The following is a 20334-nucleotide window of genomic DNA, read 5'->3' as shown; positions in this document are numbered from 1 at the left end:
ACATAGTCTGAAATAGGAATTTCCACACATACACCAATGCTAAGTGACAAAATTATATCAAACAGAAAACTATCTTTCTCCATCCTCTTGAAGTTTCAGCAACAACAGGTTGCCATTTGAAAATACTGGAAAATTGCAGGGTTGTGCCACAAAGAAGCAGCATGAAGAGGTGGATCGTAAAAATTGAACGAAGAATTGCATCACCAAAACTAAGGACAACACCTAGGAAACTCATCTCTGCGCAAGAAAATAAGCCTTGGACCTGACATGCAGATTCTCTCAGTAGACCAAAATTACATTATTGAAATGTATAGCTTACAGGTAACACCTACCCTTTCCAATGATCATCACCTGTCGAATTGGTGACCTACTGCCCATTATAAATTTTAATCAGCATCAACATCATCACAGCAATAACACTGATGAAATGTATTTACCTAGTCCATTTGTGCTGTTGTCATGAAGTATTAGCATTTTTCTTGGCATGCCTACATGAAAAATAAAGTATTTGTATTCTTGCTGCCGTAATATTTAGACTCGATAGATAAGGACAATTAAGGAGGAAACTAAAGCATGATAAAGCCCTTACATAAATAAATAGTAATATACTGTATACATTACAAATAGTATGTAGAGGTTCTGATATTCAGACTCCATATCTGAATAGCTGAATGAGAGCTGAACATCTGGAGCAACCAACTCAACCGTGAGACTCTAACGCCTTCCCTTTTTTGGAAGTCATTTTATTGTGCAACTCTTCACTATTAAATGATCTTGACTGATAACAGATTTTGAAAATTTGATCTCAAGTTCCAGGATTCTCTAACAGAAAACTGTTCCATCTCTTACTAAGAGCAAATATACGGAAATGAAAAGGAGAAATTACACATAGTCCTGAGCAATCTTATTCTGCTTTGAGTCTTAAAAAGATGAAGAGATACACTGGGTGAGGTATATCTCTCATACTAATGGGTGTTAATGAACTGGTAAGCCCTATCTTTGATGATACAAATCAGCCTCCTTCTAATTTGCATGCATGCACTGATGCATATGTGCGGAATATTTTCATTCATATTTACAGAAGTGCTCATCCCACCCACCCTGACTTCCCCCAACACTTTTAAGGTAAACAAGCCTGGAAGCCGATGAAGATAACATTGGAGAGAAGGAACTCTTGTTCTCTGGGAGATGAAAAAAACTGAAGACTAGCAATAGCACTTAGACTTATATACTGCTTTACAGTGCTTTACAGCCCTCTCTAAGAGGTTTACAGAGTCAGCATATTTTCCCCAACAATCTGGCTCCTCATTTTACCCATCTCGGAAGGATGGAAGACTAAGTCAACCTTGAGCCTGGTGAGATTTGAACTGCCAAACTGCAGGCAGCCGGCAGGCAGCAGAAGTAGCCTGCAGTACTGCACTCTAACCACTGTGCCACCATGGCTCTAGTGTAAAACTAGAAAGTATTAATGTGAAGAATAGCCCAGAATCATTCAGAGTACAGTCTAAGTTTGATATGAAGTGAAGCCAGGTTAGGACCAGTCTATGTTCATTCTTTGTTAGACTTATCTAAAGTAGGACTGTTTCCAAAGGTGCTGCTGACGTGCAAAGATATCACCACTAGCAATGCCCAGGGGCTTCCCCATGAATTCTCCCAGTTATTTCTCTGCTGGCATTGAGGATAAATCTGTGTCGTGTCCCACTCCTCCGCTGACGGCTGGGTCAGGGAAATCCGAATCAGGCTTGCCTCTGCAGCTCTGCCCAAAGTCCTAGCAAAGTCCTCAGAGCAGGTAGGAGACCAGTAAGTGACTTCAGCAAGATAAGTTCGACTTTTGCCTGACTCAGAGACTGCCAGAAAGCAGATCCTTTATATAGGCCATGGGGTGTGGCTCCATGACTCAGCACTCATTAAGGCCTGCCCCTCCCTTCCTTCTGTTGCCTCCGCCTATCCAATCTTCTGATGCGAGGGTCACTCCAATCAGCAGCTGTTGGGAGTAAACCCTCCTCAGGCTCACCTGCTGTGGAGGAGGGGGAGGGGTCTAGCTGCTCCGTTTGCCTGGGCATGGAGTCAGGGCTGGGGCAGGGAGATGCTCCTTCTTCTGCAGTTTGTCTGGGCATGGAGCCAGGACTTGGGCCGGGAGGCATACATTCCTCAGTGTTCGGGAGCAGGTAAGAAGGCCCCGGCTGCTCTGAGGGCGGGCAAGACACAACAATCTGATTCACAGTATGGTGGAAAATTGCCAACAAAGAAGTATCTGAGATTTCCATGCAATATCACTGGTCGACTCTTTTTTACTTAATGAAAATTTCTATAATTCCTTCATTTATAGACCTCATTTGATGACAAGAAAGTTAGATTGGGACAGCCTAATTCACCACTGAATTGATTTTGGAGCAGAATTCTTTTACATCACTGCTGGTGACGTGGTAGATTTACATAATCTATATCCGTGATGGCGAACCTATGGCAGGTGTGCCAGAGGTGGCATGCAGCGCCCTCTCTGGGGGCACGTGAGCTGTGGCTCCAGTTCAGCTCTGTGTTGTGTCTTGCCCGCTCTCACCGCAGCCGGGGTCTTCTTATCTCCTTCCGAACGCTGAGGAATGTCCTAGTATGCCTCCCGGCCCCAGCCCTGGCTCCATGCCCAGACAGGCTGAGGAGGAGGGGGCACCTCCCAGCCCCAGCCCTGGCTCCATGGCCAGGCAAACGGAGCAACTAGACCCCTCCCCCTCCCCCACAGCATGTGAGCCTGAGGGAGGCCAATTACCAACAGCTGCCGACTGGAGTGACCCTCGCTTCAGAAGAATTGATAGGCGGCGGCGTCAGAAGGAAGGGAGAGGCAGGCCTGGATAAGTACTGAGTCATGGAGCCACACCCCATGGCCTATATAAAGGATCTGCTTTTTGGCATTCTCTGAGTCAGGCAAAGTCTAACATATCTTGCTGAAGTCACTTTCTGGTCTTCTGCCTGCCTTGAGGACTTTGCTAGGACTTTGGCAGAGCTGCAGAGGTACGCCTGATTCGGATTTCCCTGACCCGGCCATCAGCGGAGGAGTGGGACACGACACTCTGCTGCACATGCGCACACATGCCTCCCACCGGCCAACTAATCTTCGGGTCTCTGCCATGTATGCGCGGGGAGTGGGGCACTTGCGTGGGGCTGCCCGAGCCTGCACGGGGGCCACACATGCATGGAGGCTACACTTGCATGCACAGGGGTGGGGTGCATGTGCAGGGGCCGCACGCACATTGCATTTTGGGGGTTCGGGCGTGCTTTGGACACTCAGTCCGGAAAAGATTAGCCATCACTGATCTATATCATATATCAGTCAACATGATAAAACACACACATAGAGAAGTTGGAATGCTCTGTAAAAGCTTATTTTAATTGCCCATGTCCCCCTTTTCAACATCTGCTCTCAAAAGAACAAAAACATTAACATACTGAATGCTCATATGGTTCCAGCATCAGAAGTTTGTCCAAAAAGATGTCAGCACTTTGAAAGATGGCACAAAAGAAGGAAACATGAGCCCAGGAGGACCTGGGGGTGGAATGCAAGTTTTGCTGGCAAACTTGGAGCATGGAGTTGCCAGGAACTTGACGGACAGCATCTTGCCCAGGTAAGAGCCCTCTCCAATCTGATATAGATTACAATTAGTTTGGAATTAGTTTTAAAATACTCCTCCCAATTTGTAATGACCCCACTGCATGGATTGCATGAGGTATAATGAAATATACTTCCGCCTTCCCCTTCCCATTCTTCTTACGCAGCCCAGCCACTAGTTCTTCAGCAATGCTGAGAGTATTCTGGGTCTCCCCCACCCTCCCTCCTTCTTCTTCTCGGAAAGTATGTGGGCCTTTCCTGGCAGGCGGCATCAACGCTGCGCTTTCTTCTCTTCACCTGTGTTTCGCTTTTCTACTTTTTTCTTTTCTTTTTATTTAGGTGTCCAGGACCTCCACTCCCTTCGCTGCCATGCCTCCGATACATTCAGAACTTAAACTGGGCAAAAAAGTAAATGAGGGAAAAACAGAAGACGTTTACGAATTGCTGAATTACTCAGGATGTGTTCTTCTGCAATCAAAAGACCAAATAACTGCTGGAAATGCAGCTAGAAAGAACATCATGGAAGGGAAGGCTGCAATCTCAATTACAACGATATCTTGTGTGTTCAAATTGCTTCAAGAATCTGGCATCAAAACCGCTTTTGTGAGAAAATGCAACAAAACAGCATCTATAGCTGCTCACTGAGAAATGATTCTGATTGAATAGATTTGTAGGAAAATTGCTCTTTTTGTTCTTTTTTGAAGAGAAATCCTGGTGTTGAAGAGGGCTACCAATTTTATCCACCTAAAATTGAGATGTTTGATAAAGATGATGCAGCAAATGATCCACAGTGGTCTGAAGGGCAAATTATTAAAGTTAAGTTTTAACTTGCTGGCCTTGAAATTGGACAAACGGAAGTAGATAACATGGCCCAGTCCACCCGAGCTATTTTTGAAATACTTGAAAAAGCAGCCCCAGAATTGTACGCTGGTGGATTTGAAAATTGAAAAAAAAAGGGGGGGGGAAGTTGAGATAGTGTAAATCAATAAAGGCAGGGAAGAACACAAACACTCTTGAACCCCATTTTCAGATCAGACTACTTGAGGGATTTAAGTGGGTTGTAACTGAATGAAAATATGTTGATTAATTGAGTCCATTATAAGCATGTTTTTGCCTGTGTCCATCCCTGGACTGAGATACAGGTACAACATTATTCTCAAGTATCTAAACACAAGAGTTAAGTTTTTTTAATGGCAGCGGGAGTAATACAAGTAAAGAAAGACAGCAAATCTTCTGATAACTCTTTATACACAGATACACACACACACAAATCAATTGCCCTGCAGAAGAATACTTTAAAAAACTACTCATACCTCTGCAGAATACTTTAAAGGAGAAATGGGAAGTCAGGCAAAGGGGCCAAATTTTGCTTTGCTGGCCACTTTGCAGTCACATAGTATATTCCCATTGAAGACATTCCTTTTCAAAAAAATATTACTACATACCAGTATTTATTTATAACTGTTCATACTGGGAGGACTTTAAAGGTTAAACAGAACTAATGGTTATAGATAGTGACAGACATGATTTCAGAGTGGGTTACAGAAGCGTTACGGTCAATAGACCCAAGCTACCCAAATTTTTGCTCTGTATTTCCAACCCACTTCCTCTGCCACACAACTCTACCTATCCTGTTTTCATCATCCAATTGAATTGGATGTCTGCTGAGGTGAACAAAGCTTCATTTCTCATGACTCTCACAATGTAACGTTATAGCTAAGGTAGGGGCACCCCTTCCTGCAGAGACTAGAACAACTAGTCTAACCTGTGGCTGAGAAGCTTACACCATGGTGAGGGAGAGTAAGTGTGCAGAGAAATAAACATTGACTAGCAGATGAAAATACAGATTGACTGTCATATACAAGAAATGAGATCTCTTCTGAAAAATGGGAGAAGGGAGAGGACCAGCTTTGTGATTAGCAGGTCACTTCAAAGAAAGCATGTTTTTCAAAAAAAAAAAAAAGGAGGAGGAGGAGGAGGAGTGGTTGTAACCTGTTCCAGATGCCTAAGATTAGGCTTATCAAGCACAGTAGAAGTACTAACATTATTTTTTTTAAAAAAAAATAATTGTTTGGTTTTCATTATCTTGAAAAAGAGGGTTGAAATTAGTAAGGGGTTTAAATCTGCTCTGAGGGGAAGGGAGGGAGGGAGGGAGGGAGGAAGGAAGGAAGGAAGGAAGGAAGGAAGGAAGGAAGGAAGGAAGGAAGGAAGGAAGGGGTATAGGATAAGTACTTGGGTAATTTAGCATTTAACATGCAACAACATGAAGCAAATTCTTCATTTTTCAGCAATGTCATATGCACGGTCCTGTACTACTTTTTTCTATTTATATATATATATTAATTTTGTTAGACAATTAGAAACGTGAAAACCAATGCTAACCAAGAAAACTAAAAAAAAATGCAGAAAAGAAAAACTATAAAGAAAAACAGGAAAAATGTGATACAGAAAAAGAAAAGAAATATTTTTATTCAGTATAACCAACTTTAGTAACTTATCACCTTCTCCTAAACTACAATAAATAATTCCTTCTTCCCATATCCCATCTCTTTATCTATAAACAAATCCATAAAGTCTCGCCATCAGTACTAGTCAACAAAAGCCCATTAAGGGTTAGGAGACATAATAATGTATTTATTTTAATCTTGATCAAATTAGCCAACATTATATTGGCTTAAATTTTGTTGGTTTTTAACTTTATATTATGAATTTTAATGGGTTTTTAGAATTTTAAATGTTTTAAGTCTAAGGCCAATTGTGTAATAAGTTTTTTAATTCTTGTTTTAATTGTATATTGTATTGTTTGTTTTTATTTTGGCTGTACACCGCCCTGAGTCCTTCGGGAGAAGGGCGGTATAGAAATCTTAATAATAATAATAATAATAATAATAATAATAATAATAATAATAATAATAATAATAATAATAATAATAATACTAATACTAATAATAATAATAATAATAATAATAATAATAATAATAATAATAATACTTAATTTTTAACCATTTTGATCTTTATCCCTTCAAATACTGTCCTAGAACTTGATCTCTTTTGATTTCTTTTTCTTTGTCCTTTCTCATAAAATTCTTCAAAAGTTCAACAAGACTCTCTTGTATATATAATATGAGAAGGTTGTCTAGGTCACTTTTTTGGTTTGTTATTTTTATAGCCCTTTTAATTATTAAGGCATCAGCTGATTTTATTTGTCTATCCAGTGCAGCATCTTTTTCTGTGTCATTCTTGTAGCCTGTTATTTTTAAATCCACTTTCAGATCAGTCTCATCTTGTCCGGTAAAACTTGTTCCTCTTCCATAGCATCTTTTAAACACAGTCTGCTTATAATGGTTAAAATTAGCTTCTGGGTCCATTGTTCACAAATATTATTCAATACATAAAATATTAAAGTATTGTGCTCCATTTTAGTAGAGTAAGTCAAATTTAGTGGAGTAAGTCAAATATAAGTGTTCTTTTCCTTTAATTGTAATATTAGTTTCTTCAGGTTCCCTCTAGTGTCAACCTTCAAAGGCTCATCTTATTATGTTTTATAAAAGAATTCAAAACACCGGCATTTTTTCTTTAAGATTAAGGAAAATTTCTTATAATTGATTTCAAAATCTTATTTCAAATCTATCTGTACCAGAAGTGAAATCTAAATTTCTTTTCTATCAGTTCTGTGGGTGTGGCTTGGAATAACAATGTCCTGCTGGAGCAGGGTTGGGCTAGATGACCTCCAGGTCCCTTCCAGCCCTGGATTATCCTCTGAAGCTGCGTCTAGTGCCAGGTTTGTAGTTCTTCGTTCCTCTCCTTTTTCTTCCCTTCCTTCCTTCCTTCCTTCCTTCCTTCCTTCCTTCCCTTCCTCCCTCCTTTCGTTCTTTCTTTCTCTCTCTCTCTTTCTTTTAAAAACGCACCGCGCGCCTCCCCAGTTTTTTGCCTCCCCCCCCCCCGGGTTTTAGCCTAGCAGGCTTCAGGGACTTTCACCAAATTTGGACTTTTCACAATCAACATACTAATAAACCTTGTGTTGTTTATTCCTTAAAATTATATTTAATTTTTATTTCATTAAGGGTGGAAGGAAATTTGCCCACTACTATCAATCCAAAGGTTCCTAATATCTGAAAAGCAGTGACAATTAATTTCTGAAAGTGTTTAGAAAAGTAATATGCAAACCCAGTGTCCATAAAGCTACTGACCGCTTTCAGAAAGATGATTATTGCTTATTAGTAACCTTGGCTATCACTAAGTGTTGTATCTTTTTATTCTTGATGAACGTATTTTATTCTCCTTATGTACACTGAGAGCATATACACCAAAGACAAATTCCTTGTGTGTCCAATCACATTTGGACAATAAAGAATTCTATCCTATCCTATCCTATCCTATCCTGTCCTGTCCTGTCCTGTCCTGTCCTGTCCTGTCCTATCCTATCAATGAAAGCACTGTACTGCTGTCTCCTCATGAAGAGCAACTTCAACACAGAGCCTGCAATTACTGCAGGTTCGAGCCCGGCCCAAGGTTGACTCAGCCTTCCACCCTTTATAAGGTAGGTAAAATGAGGACCCAGATTGTTGGGGGGGGCAATAAGTTGACTTTGTAAAAAAATATACAAATAGAATGAGACTATTGCCTTATACATTGTAAGCCGCCCTGAGTCTTCGGAGAAGGGCGGGGTATAAATGTAAACAAAAAAAAAAAACTGTCTGGAGCATCTGTGGGCGATCTCAAGTCATCTCTTTTCCTGGCTCTTCATTGTCTGTTTGCTGGCACTTCATTGTACTGTACTTGTCCATTTCTTCTCTGGAAGTCATCACTCTTGTTCTTCATCTGTTAGCAAAGTTAACAGAGATAGTGCAGCCATTTCCAAAAAAAGTCTTCAGTTTACATCATAGACATGACTAAATAGGTTGTGGAGGGGAGATGAAAGCAAGGGTGAAAGAGAAATTTCCCCCTCCCCCAAGAACTCTTCCAGTGAACTGGACTGCACTGAATCCTTTTCAGATAAACTTGAAACCGTGACAGGTTTGAAAACAGCCTGATCCCGAATCATAAAAGGCTGGGAAAGGATATTCAAAATTGGCCCTATCATTTTGGCAATGGGAACCAGCTACCCAAGATGGAGGGATAGTATGAGGCAGATGGAGGGATAGTATGAGGCAGGGGTGAAATCCAGCAGGTTCTGACAGGTTCTGGAGAACTGATAGCGGAAATTTTGAGCAGTTCGGAGAACCGGCAGTGAAAGTTTTTATTAGTTTGGAGAACTGGCAAATACCACCTCTGGCTGGCCCCAGAGTGGGGAGGGAATGGGGATTTTGCAGTATCCTTCCCCTGCCATGCTCACGAAGCCACACCATGCCCACCAAGCCAAACCACAGAACCAGTAGTAAAAAAATTTGGATTTCACCACTGGTATGAGGCATTGAAGGAGAAAGCTCTGGAAGCTGGGTAATTTGTTCCACACCTCTTAACCTAAGCCTTCTACCTGTGTATGGCAAAAGGTACCATTCAACTGCCATTTTAATCAGCTTCCAGATGCCGTATACCATCTTATCCTTTGCTTCAGGCATAAGATGTCTTGAACTGGTTCTGAAAATTCCAACTTTAATCCAAGTGTGGAGATTTGGCAAATTCCCAAATAAAACTTCACCCCAGACTCACACTTAGTGGCTGGTGTCAGACAAAGTGAATATGGAGATTTATAATGGTAATAAAGTTTACAAAGAAAACTGCTGAAGTGATAATTGATGCGTTCAGTGCCTCAGATGACAAAACACAATAAAGCTGTGCTCCTATGCCACACTTATGTATCCTGGAACTTCGTGGAGCTTTGTCTTGGTAGATCTTTATAGGATTATATTGTTTGTATTATTATAAAAATTACCCAATTATGCTCATTAGGAAAAATAATTATTTTGAAAGTTGCACACACAAAGAAAGACAGTATCTATTCTTACTGTTGACTGGAAACTGTTAACTTTTTATGTGAAACCAAAAAAATGAACTTATGATGTTAGGTTTGATAATTAGACAAGATAAATTATAGGAAAAAAGAGAGTTAAACTGTAACCATAAGAGTAAGAGGTAAATTTATAATTGTACAAATAACTGCTGTAAAAAAAGGTTGGAAGCTACTTCTTTATATCAAATTTTTCTTTTCTATTTTTCTTTTCCTTTGTTTTTTTTCTTGCATTGTTAATTTTCTCTTTGATTTCTTACTTTTTCTTTTCTTTTTTTACTTTATACCAATTTGTGTTGGGGCTTTTTCTTCCTTTTAAAATATCCTCACATTTATGACTTTCACAGGTATGTCAAGCAAAGAAAGCTGAAATAAGGCCAAAAGCACAGTCACGTTATTATTTAACAACACTTCACTTAATGACCAATCGCCAGTCCCAATTATGGCGGTTAAATGAGGACTACCTGTGTGTGTGTGTGTATTGGTATTTGATTTCTTTCTTAACTTGCCTTTTCGCTTTGTAAAGAAGCACCTATCCCTATAATTATAAAAGGATTATATTAGAATAACTTCAAATCAGGGATGTGCTAAAAACTAGAGCTCCTCAGATTGTTGTTGTTTTACAGATACCCAGCAAGAGATATGATAAAACTTTATCAGATGCAGATTTCTTCTGAGCAGGTGCCATCCTCCCATCAGTTTGATTAACTAGGAGCACAGGTGTTTCAGTACTTCCAACAATATAGGTCTTTGACTTTGACTCTACCTGTGAATTTATTCTTATATTATCGCCAGGTTGTATGAAAGTCAATAGTGAGCTGCAGTATTTGGTAATAACCAGTAGCCTTCTTAAGTCAGCAAATGATGATAAAACAGGATCTTTGAATGAACATTGTGCTTTGATTGGACTTTTGTTCTAGCAATGTCTCCCCATCCTACCTGTCCTATATAGGTTGAGGAGGTAAACAAGAGAAACCTGCATTTCTTCCAGCTTCCAAAAGCTCAAAGTGAAATTTCTGGAGAGTTGTTTTGATAAACCTTCACCCCAGCATTCACTTAAACAAGTTACCTCCTCTAATAAATTGAAGATCATTCATGCAACAAAACAGGAAAGGATTTTAAAAGTGGAATGATTCTGCTCTACGTAACTCATTCTTCCCAATCTGGCACCCTCCATTGAGTCTGCAATTCCCAAAATTGCCAGATAGTACACAGTCCTGATACTGCAACCAGTCACCTAACCCTAAAGCAGTGGTTCTCAACCTGTGGGTCAGGACCCCGTTGGGGGTCGAATGACGATTTGCCAGGGGTCGCCTAAGACCATCAGAAATATGGGAAGTATACTTGCGAGTCGAAGAATCGCGCTCCAATGGTTGACTCCACAAGCCAGCTGCAGGCTCTTCAAATCGCTAGCCGAATTCGGCTTCAGGCGTGATGAATTAAAAAAGAGAGAAATCTTTGCGCTGATGTCTCCCTCTCAAGCCAGCTGCAATCACTCCCAATCGCTAGCCTAATCTGCCTTCAGACGCGATAAACTTAATAGGGGAGGAGTCTCCACTTTAATGCCTTCGTCCTCAAGGCAATCGCAAGCAGTTCAGATCGCTAGACAATACGGCTTCAGGCACGATAAATTCAAAACGAAAATAATTTTATGGTTGGGGTGGCCACATTGTGGGGAATTGTATTAAAGGGGTCGCCACATCATGGGGAATTGTATTAAAGGGGTCGCAGCACTATAAAGGTTGAGAACCACTGCCCTAAAGTATTGAACTATTTTTGTCTGAACTTTCCCAGGTAACTGATCAGGTAAAATTCTTCTCTTCCTACATCTTCCTTTCCTCATTACATTACAGTGTGACTGTAATATTACAAATGTTACATGGTCATATTGCAATTCCAGTCAGCCTAAGAGAGAGAGAAATCTCGCAGCTGAAAGCAGCTCATCTTTTATTTTTTCAACGATCATGACCGTCACTGAGTAAATGCAACTCCCATCTGCCCAATTACAGAATTTATTCCCAAGGAAGGAATTCCATTTAGGTAATATTTATCCCATCAGGAATAAATTTGAAGAAAATGCTTGAATCAGTTCACAATAAAAATGGTGATGGAACTCTTTTTGATCTCTAATAACTTCCTATGTTTTCCTACCTTTTTATAAGTTTACTACCTTTCTAATACTTTCAGGAGAACTTCCCAAATAAATATGCTTTATAAATGCCAGCATTTCTTTAATAGTTATGTAAAAATCAAATCGAATTATCTAAGCTTATTACTTTTACACTGCATGACTGCCTCTTCATTTTCTTGCAAGGCTGTGCTATCAAATTCATCAAATGTATTTTTAATTGCCCGCATTTCCTTATTTAGATACTGAATATCTAAACTTCCTGATACTAAAAACATAGCTTTAAAACATGATGCAATTGCCATTTGTAAAGTTGTGGCTTCGTCATTAATTATACTGAACTGGGAAAAATACAGTTAGAGAAGAAATCGTCCTTGGATAGAGAATTATATTGAGAAAACCACAATTTTCTCCTCTTCGTTTCTTTCTTTCTGCCAAGATCAGCCAACTATCTCTAGTATCCAGAAATGAAAAGGGCAAGAGATTTACATTCTTAAGGGTTAACATATAGATGCTTGAAATCAAAAGATACACCTTTCTAGAAAGTTTCGCTTTAATGGCATTTGGCACCAACCACATATGATTTATTAGGAAGCCTGTTGGGCCTCCCTGAAACTTGCTGCTATTTTATCACTAGCAATCTTTTTTCTTGGTCAAATTTTATATTTGGGCAACTTCTGATCTCAGGCAACTGTATAATGCTATGAAAGCAACTTTGCATATAATTGCCTTCCTAAAATGAGAGTGTGGGTGTGGTCCTTGAAGATGCCATCCAATTGCAGTGTTAGTGTTCTGCTTCTTCCTTCATTAAAATGATAGTCAATTTAATTTGCCTATTTATTATTAATCCCTTAGGAATATTGTTTATGCTCTGATTGTTGCATTGAGTAAAGTTTTCTCTTGGCTTTTGATGCTCTTACACTTAGATTAGCTTACATTCTCCAGTCTCCAATGACTTAATTTTCTTGAACTATTCAAGGATATTTAAAGAATGCAACTTTCATGAATTCATTTGCAGATGAGACCGGATCCAGATTCAGCCTTGCTTAGAGCAAACCCACTGCTTTTATTTAATTAATATTTTTTTTAATTCATCTACCCTAAGCCTGAGCATGACAAACACATGCTCAGTGCTTTGTAAGTTGCCACACTTGAATTGCTTTTACCTAGCTCTGACTGTCATCCATAGGTGTGCATGGCACACACACTCTTTTTCAGGAAAAGAGTTATAACTTTGCATAGGAAATGAACTTGACCTTAGAAATCCTTGAGTGAGTTCCATAGAACGATGAAGAACAATTTTTCTGTTTTGGAGTCCTACACAGACTTAAGAAATGAGGAAAATTTTGACACCAGCTACTTAGTGAACCAAATGAATTTTAAATTCCTTCCTTAGAGATTTTTCTTCCTTGGAGATTTTTTTTTTAAAGCCTGGATTTTCTTCAGTCAGATATTTCATGATTAATAAAACCCACATAAATAGAAGAACTTAGGATAGAAGATTTCTCCTCCAAACTGTATGCATTGATTTGAATTGTTCCAATGGGAACAGAAATTATCAGTTCAGAACAAATTAGGGCAGAACTAAACTTATGCGCGGGCAATACAAATAGTATATTTTCAGAATATACGGGGAATTTTACGAAAACCTAATGAAAATGTTTTTAAATAATGCATGAAAATTTTTTAAAAAGTCAATTAAATTAAAAAAAAAGAAAAGTGCTTCGGTATCGGAGAAAACCCCTACCGCCCACCATGAAAGCTGGAACGCCCACTAGTGGGTGGTAGGGATCAGGTTGATTACCACTGAATTAGGGGATAAGAGATTCTTTCCACTTTAAGTGTGTCCCTTGACTGAATAATGGAGGGGAAATGCTTTGATGATGAAACATATTAAGAGGGTCCATCTTATAACACTCTTGCTGTCATGGCTGACTTGCTATGAACCCCACTTGCCACCAGACAACAGAAACAGGGAGGAGGGTAGGAGGTTGGAATGCAAGGGAGGCTTGTGAGTGAATTGTGGAATGCAAGGGAACTGACTGTCACCCAGCAACATCCTAGTGCCCAAGATCAAATGATGGAAAAACTCCAAGGCACTCAGACCATTTCCCAAAACAAATTGATTGTAATTGATTCATGGTCCAGGAGAGAAAAGGGGGTTTTACCTATGCTGCTTTACACGCAAAAACTTCACAACTGGCTTTGCTTCTTCTGTGCCAATGTGGAATTATCAGTAAAGTTATATTCTTGGTAAAATAATGTCCCAGGAGTTTCTTTTGCCATTGGGACACTTTGTTGTATTCTCATCAAAGCAAAAATCTAATTTCTTGAAGGATGTTCAGGAAAAAAAAAAGGAATAAAAGAACAAAACAAGAATGTTTTCTTTTAGTTGCAAAATTGTTTTTGGAAAAGTAGGAGATAGGCTTGTGATATTTAAAAATCAGTCAAATGCCAAAGAATTGAGGCCTTTGAACTCTGGTGCTGGAGAAGACTCCTGCGAGTCCCTTGGACTGCAAGGCGAACAAACAAGTCAGTTCTAGAGGAGATCAACCCTGACTGCTCTTTAGAAGGTCAGATCCTGAAGATGAAATTGAAATACTTTGGCCACCTAATGAGAAAGAAGGACTCAGCAGAGAAGAGCCTAATGCTGGGAAAGATTGAGGGCAATAGAAGAAGGGGACGACAGAGAACGAGGTGGCTGGATGGAGTCACTGAAGCAGTAGGTGTGAGCTTAAATGGACTCCAGAGGGTGGTAGAGGACAGGAAGGCCTGGAGGAATGTTGTCCATGCGGTTGTGATGAGTCGGACACGACTTCGCAACTAACAACAACAATATCATGTATGAGGGGAAATTTCTGAGAATGGATAGCCAAGAAAATATAAACAAATGGATGATCAAATAAATCATCTGAAAGTTCCACTTGAAGCATAAAAGGTCAGGCTCAAATGATCCTACTTCAGACATATTATGCAAAGAACTAGCTCTCTGGAAAAAGTTCAATTACTGGGAAAGATGAAAGGGTAGTTAAGAAGACAACTCACAGTAAAATGGGTGGACTCAATTACAATGGTGATTGGAAGATCAGAAAGACCAGGTATGGGGAAATTCATCTTTGTGGTCACTAAGACTCAACACTGACTTGATGGCAAACTATCAATCAATCAATACATTTATAATTAATACACAAATCCAATATAATTTATCCATCATTCTACCGTTTCTAGTGCATTCCTCTCGCACATATGTGCTAGTCGTTTCCCACTCTAGGGGGCGGTGCTCATCTCCGTTTCAAAGCCGAAGAGCCAGTGCTATCCGAAGACATCTCTGTGGTCATGTGGCCAGCATGACTAAATGCCAAAGGCGCACGGAACCCTGTTACCTTCCCACCAAAGGTGGTCCCTATTTTTTCTGCTTGCATTTTTTTACGTGCTTTCAAACTGCTAGGTTGGCAGAAGCTGGGACAAGTAACGGGAGCTCACCCCATTATGCAGCACTAGGGATTCAAACTGCTGAACTGCCAACCTTTCGATCGACAAGCTCAGCATCTTAGCTACTGAGCCACCACATCCATTTTCTAGTGCATTGCTTCTTTCTAATCATTCTAAATAATGATTACATATTATTAAAACTGTGTTTTGTCTTGGGATAAAGCATGATCCCAGCACAGAACACAACTATTCAGGATAGTTTTATTTCACTGAAGATGGGGTGGGGAGTATTTTTAAGCCAGCCTGTCTCCATTTACAATCCTGCAGTAAGCTACACCTCTCCCATTTTATTTCAAAGCCACATGCATTCCGAAGCATAGTGTTGCAACAATACTAAATAAAGGGAAAGAATTTTAAAAAGCCAAAAAGAAAAAAAAAGTGCAGAATGCAGACTAAGCATTGCAGTCTAGCTTGGAAGACAATAGGATTACAATTATTTGTAAAAATGTCTTCGGTGAATTTGCCTATAAAGTATTTATACCAAGGTATTCTGGAAAATTGTCTAAAAGGGGTGAGACCACATTGCACTATCTGGATCTCCATCACTTTCTCAGAGAGGTTAAAAAAAAAAAGAGGTTGCTCTTCGTGAAAACTTCTTGAGAACTTTGGAAATAGTACTTTGTCCTTTGTTTTTGTAACTCCAGCAAATCAAAGGGAATTAACTAACTGATATGAAGTAAAATGAACTATTTTCAGAGTATGCAGATCTAACTATTAAATGTATCGTTCCTTTGGTAGCATTACAATCCTCCTTATCTTCCTCTTGACCTTTCACATTTTGAATGCAAACATTTAAATCTAAAGTCTTAAATTGGATTTTGAAGGTGACATTTTTTTTAAGAAATTGACTTCCAAGTAGTTTGTCTTTTTAGGGACATCTGAACGGTTTTGATTTTGAAATATGTCAAGAAAAGAAAAATATATACAGTACATTTAACAGGCACTTTCTTGGAGTGGGTAGCTATTTTTGAAAACTAACCTTAAAAAATGTATTTCTTATGCCTTCTCTCACTCTTCCATAAGGGAGAAACTGAGTTTCAGTTTTATATTTTCTGACTCAAGATAACAATTGTTAGCATCTTGTGTACATTTTTTCATAGAATATGAAATGTACATTCAACACTGGCTGTCAAACATTAAGTTTTTCATGTCAAATATCAGTCCTTGCTCAATGCAGATTTCAAATTTTCTTAGAATATTTGAATGTTCACATAATATTTATGAATAGCAGATTTGTATCATTCACTTGATTTTTTTAAAAAATCTCTCTAGAATTCTTTCTTGAGTTGACTCTTTTTTTTCCAGAATGTATTGCTTTAATATTTTGAGGAGATGGGTGTATATCTTTCAGATTTTCAAGGACTAATCCCTATGAATAGAGAGATAAGAAAACCTAAATTTTGTGCAATCATCCATGTTAAGAATGTAATCCCAGGAAATCCTCATCTGACGTTTTAAGACTGCTTCTCTAAAGATTACTAAAGATGCTTTTTTGTTTTAATGAATGACTCTTTTTTAGAACTCATGACTCATGTGTATGACAAATTGACAAGTAACATGCAAAAGAGCTTTTTTAAAGAAGTCTTTGAATTAATAAGAAAGTTCAGTGGACATTCACTCTAGTTTTCATGAACAATTAAGATATGATAAATTTTATATAATTATATTTTACTTCATATATATTTTATATAAATTATAACATTTTTTTAATTTGGGATGAAATTATACAATATTTTAAAAATGATAATTTTATGCAGATGCACTTCTTTTTTATTTCTGGTAGGTAAACAGATAAAACAACAGGAGCTAACATTGTTGATGTGGAGAGCGAGAACAATTATTTGTAATCTATCATATATTGTTTACATATATCTTCTGTTTATCTTCTCTGGCATTCAGACAATTATATGCAAAAGCAAGTTGTCGCGTAAAAACAGATGGCTTATACATGATCCTATCTGATTTACCTAAATTTCTGTGTCAATAGCTGTGGTTAAAGTCTACGACGAGGCTCAACCATTAGTGAAGGAAGAGCCACATGCATGACAATTCCAAAAATATCCACATTTACCAGTATAAATAAACTCTCCCAAGGTTATTCTCACATACCATTGCAGTTCTATCTAATATTAAGGTTTTGTTTAATGAATTTTATTTAGTCTGACTTGTTGACCTATAATAAAGAATTTGATCTGACTCTCAGAAGGGTCAGAAATGCCTCCTGGTTTCAATATTTGCAGTATATTCAGAAGAATTACAAAAATCAGGCGGCATGCTCAGAAACCTGACTGAACTTGAAACAGTTGTGACAAAAATAGAGAAAGCCTTGCTAGGTTTACATGTAAATTGCAATTGAAATATGAACTGGAGACTGAACAAGTGGAAGATTGCATGTTCAAAAGTTAAGGAAAACCATTGACTTTCCATTATTGTACAGATTTATGGGAATGACCTTGAGAGACAGAGGGAAGAGAGGCTGCCTAGGGAATTATCAGATAAGAGGGGGCATAACCCGTAGCTGCAGAATGGGCAAAGAAAGAAACTCAGAAAGGAGCTTCTCTAACTTATCAGTCAGAAAAAGAAATGGCGGGAGAGTTGTACTTTCATATTTGCAAGGTTCTGCTAATGTAGCCTTACAGTAAAAAAAGAATTAGGTCATCTCTCCTGTTTCTTGTCTTGTCTACCTGGATGGCTGAGAATAAGGGGCATGCATAAGAGCACAAAAGTGCCTACCGTTCCTGTCCTATTGTTCTCTTCATTATATCAAATTAATATAGTTGATGCATTTTTTTTACATATATATATATATATATATATATATATATATATATATATATATATATATATATATATATATATGTCTTTGGTTGTTCGGGTTTTCTCCCGTGTAAAAGAGGAAGTGTCTTGGCGACGTTACAAGTCTCATCTGTCATCTTCAGGCTTCAGCTTCGTGCTTCTGGGAGCAATGTGTGATCGCAGCTGTTTCTTCCTTTTAACTGCTAGTGGGGTTTGAACTGATTGGGTGGGAGCCATTGTGCTCTGATTGGATGGGGTTTTTTTTGTGCTCTGATTGGCTGGAGGTGTGTCCTGTGTTGGTGGGGGCTTGGTTGTGCTCAGTCTGGTCTGTGCTGCAGGGGGATTTGAGCTGGTGAGCTGCATAGCTGTTGTTTGGCTTTGTGGTCGTGCTACATCTTCATAGTGGGTGTCAGTCTGCTGCATGAATGGATTGGAGGGGTTTGAAATGGCTAATGTTGCAGCTGCGGTCCAATTTTACACGGGAGAAAACCCGAACAACCAAAGACCTATATACAAACACCCGTGAAAACCTCAGAAAACATATATATATATATATATATATATATATATATATATATATATATATATTCTTCAAGATATGTTGTTTTATCTATGACAATTGTTTGTGTATACTGTTGTGACAAAAAGAAATTAAAAAAAAAATTAAGTAAAGTGTGTTGTGAAAGAATCCTTGATGTTCGTCATTGAAAAACTTAGCAAAGCAAAATTCATGGGTATAATTTATATTTTCTGTGTAGAATAGAATAGAATTCTTTATCTGCCAAATATGATTGAATACACAAGGAATTTGTCTTGGTGCATATGCTCTCGGAGTACATAAAAGAAAAGATACGTTCGTCAAGAATCATAAGGTACAATATTGTCTGTGTATTTGTTAAACTTTTAAAGCAATCCTGAGATTTTAAAAAAATAATGCTCTATTTTTGTGTATCAGTTGCAGGAACCAGATTCTTGAAAGGATAGCCCCATCAAGTTAGAATAATCCCGATCCTGATGTCACTGCCGTGATTGCCAATAGACTTCTGGACCCAATTAAAGTGCTGATAATCATCTTCAAAGCTGTTTACTGCACATCACTGGAATATACTTGGCAACGCCTTGCCAGGATCAAATCTGCCCAACTAGACCAGTCATTAAGTGAAGGCCTGTTATGGATTCTCCTTCCTTGGGAGGTACATGAGATGTGGGCCAGATTAACAAGCTTTCTCAGTGGTGATCCCCACTTACTCAGAAATACAGGGCTACTAGCAGTCCTAGTTTCAGCAGGAGTTTAGCCCTCAGCATACTTTAAGCTACAGGATGTCAAATGATATTTCATAATTCTGTCAGGAGCATTACCAAGCAAGCAAGATTTTCATAGTGAACTGCAAAGAGCAAGGAGTTAGGTTATATATAGAATCTTAGAAATACGATACATGTATCTTATCTCTCATTTATCAGTGAGAATTATTCAATCAGTGGGGGCATCCAATTTTTCCTTTGATCCTCTTTCTAACTGAGCCCTGGTTGAATGGGGAGGGTCATTTAATACAACAGAAGGGTCCATCTATTTTGTTCTGCAATCTTACAGAAATATCTATTTTCTTCCCCAAGGCCAGAGAAGTCCACCAAAAACGAATACTACATTTTTATTTTTTTTGTTCTTCTATCTGAACCAGAGCCACTCCCTATTGATTGCAGTAGGCCATAAATATTGCAAATAAATAAATAAATTCTATCCACCCACAATTAGACAGCAATTGCATCTCTTTACAATAGAGGTTATTATTTCCTTGGGTGCCTAATTTTAATTGGTTGTTTCACAATATATATTCTTTCTTTCTTTCAGGTTCAGTGCTTTTTAAATTGTTCCCAGATGCTTGGTTTTGGCATTTTCTTCCCTTGCTTGCTTCTAAATGCAGTTTGATTTGTATAGGCACATCCGCTGTGATCAACTTGTCAAAAGTGTTCCTTGCTCCTTTCTGCCAATTATAACTTGCATTGTTCTCTGCAAAACATTCTGTGGCTATTGGCTGTTGATTGATGAGAACAGCCTTAGTTCAAAATCTTTTTTTTTTCCCCAAGCATCTGCTACTATTCTCTCTTCTAATTTATAGTGGTTTTTTTTCAGAGAGCAGACCCAACCATCTGGCCTGTAAGTAAGTTTTAATGGCATCCTGGATCTTGAAATCCTTCCAACAGCTTCAGCTTCATCTTTGCCGGTCTCCATATGCATTGTATGCAAGACAAGTTTGTCCTGTATTTCTGATATTGATGATTCAGAATAGGGAGTTTTGTGGGAGATGCCCTGCATCTAGTCACTTGGATGAACTGTAGTTTTTACTCTCTTCTCAAGGTTCCTTGTAG

The 20334-nt window shown here is 38.6% G+C and overlaps 1 long non-coding RNA gene and 1 pseudogene across 1 annotated transcript; both read left to right on the top strand.

Moving 5' to 3' along the window:
* The first annotated feature begins 2930 nt into the window (after window positions 1–2930).
* Window positions 2931–4582, top strand: LOC131190592 (multifunctional protein ADE2-like; annotated as a pseudogene).
* Window positions 4583–4603: 21 nt separating this feature from the next.
* On the top strand, window positions 4604–19588 carry LOC131192399 (uncharacterized). Its single transcript, XR_009153731.1, has 3 exons — window positions 4604–5401; window positions 7271–7382; window positions 18929–19588. It is a non-coding gene; the product is annotated as an uncharacterized LOC131192399 (long non-coding RNA).
* Window positions 19589–20334: the final 746 nt, after the last annotated feature.

The sequence above is a fragment of the Ahaetulla prasina genome, chromosome 2, assembly GCF_028640845.1.
Source record: "Ahaetulla prasina isolate Xishuangbanna chromosome 2, ASM2864084v1, whole genome shotgun sequence".
Taxonomy (NCBI): Eukaryota; Metazoa; Chordata; class Lepidosauria; order Squamata; family Colubridae; genus Ahaetulla; species Ahaetulla prasina.
This window is presented reverse-complemented; position numbering and strand designations above follow the sequence as displayed.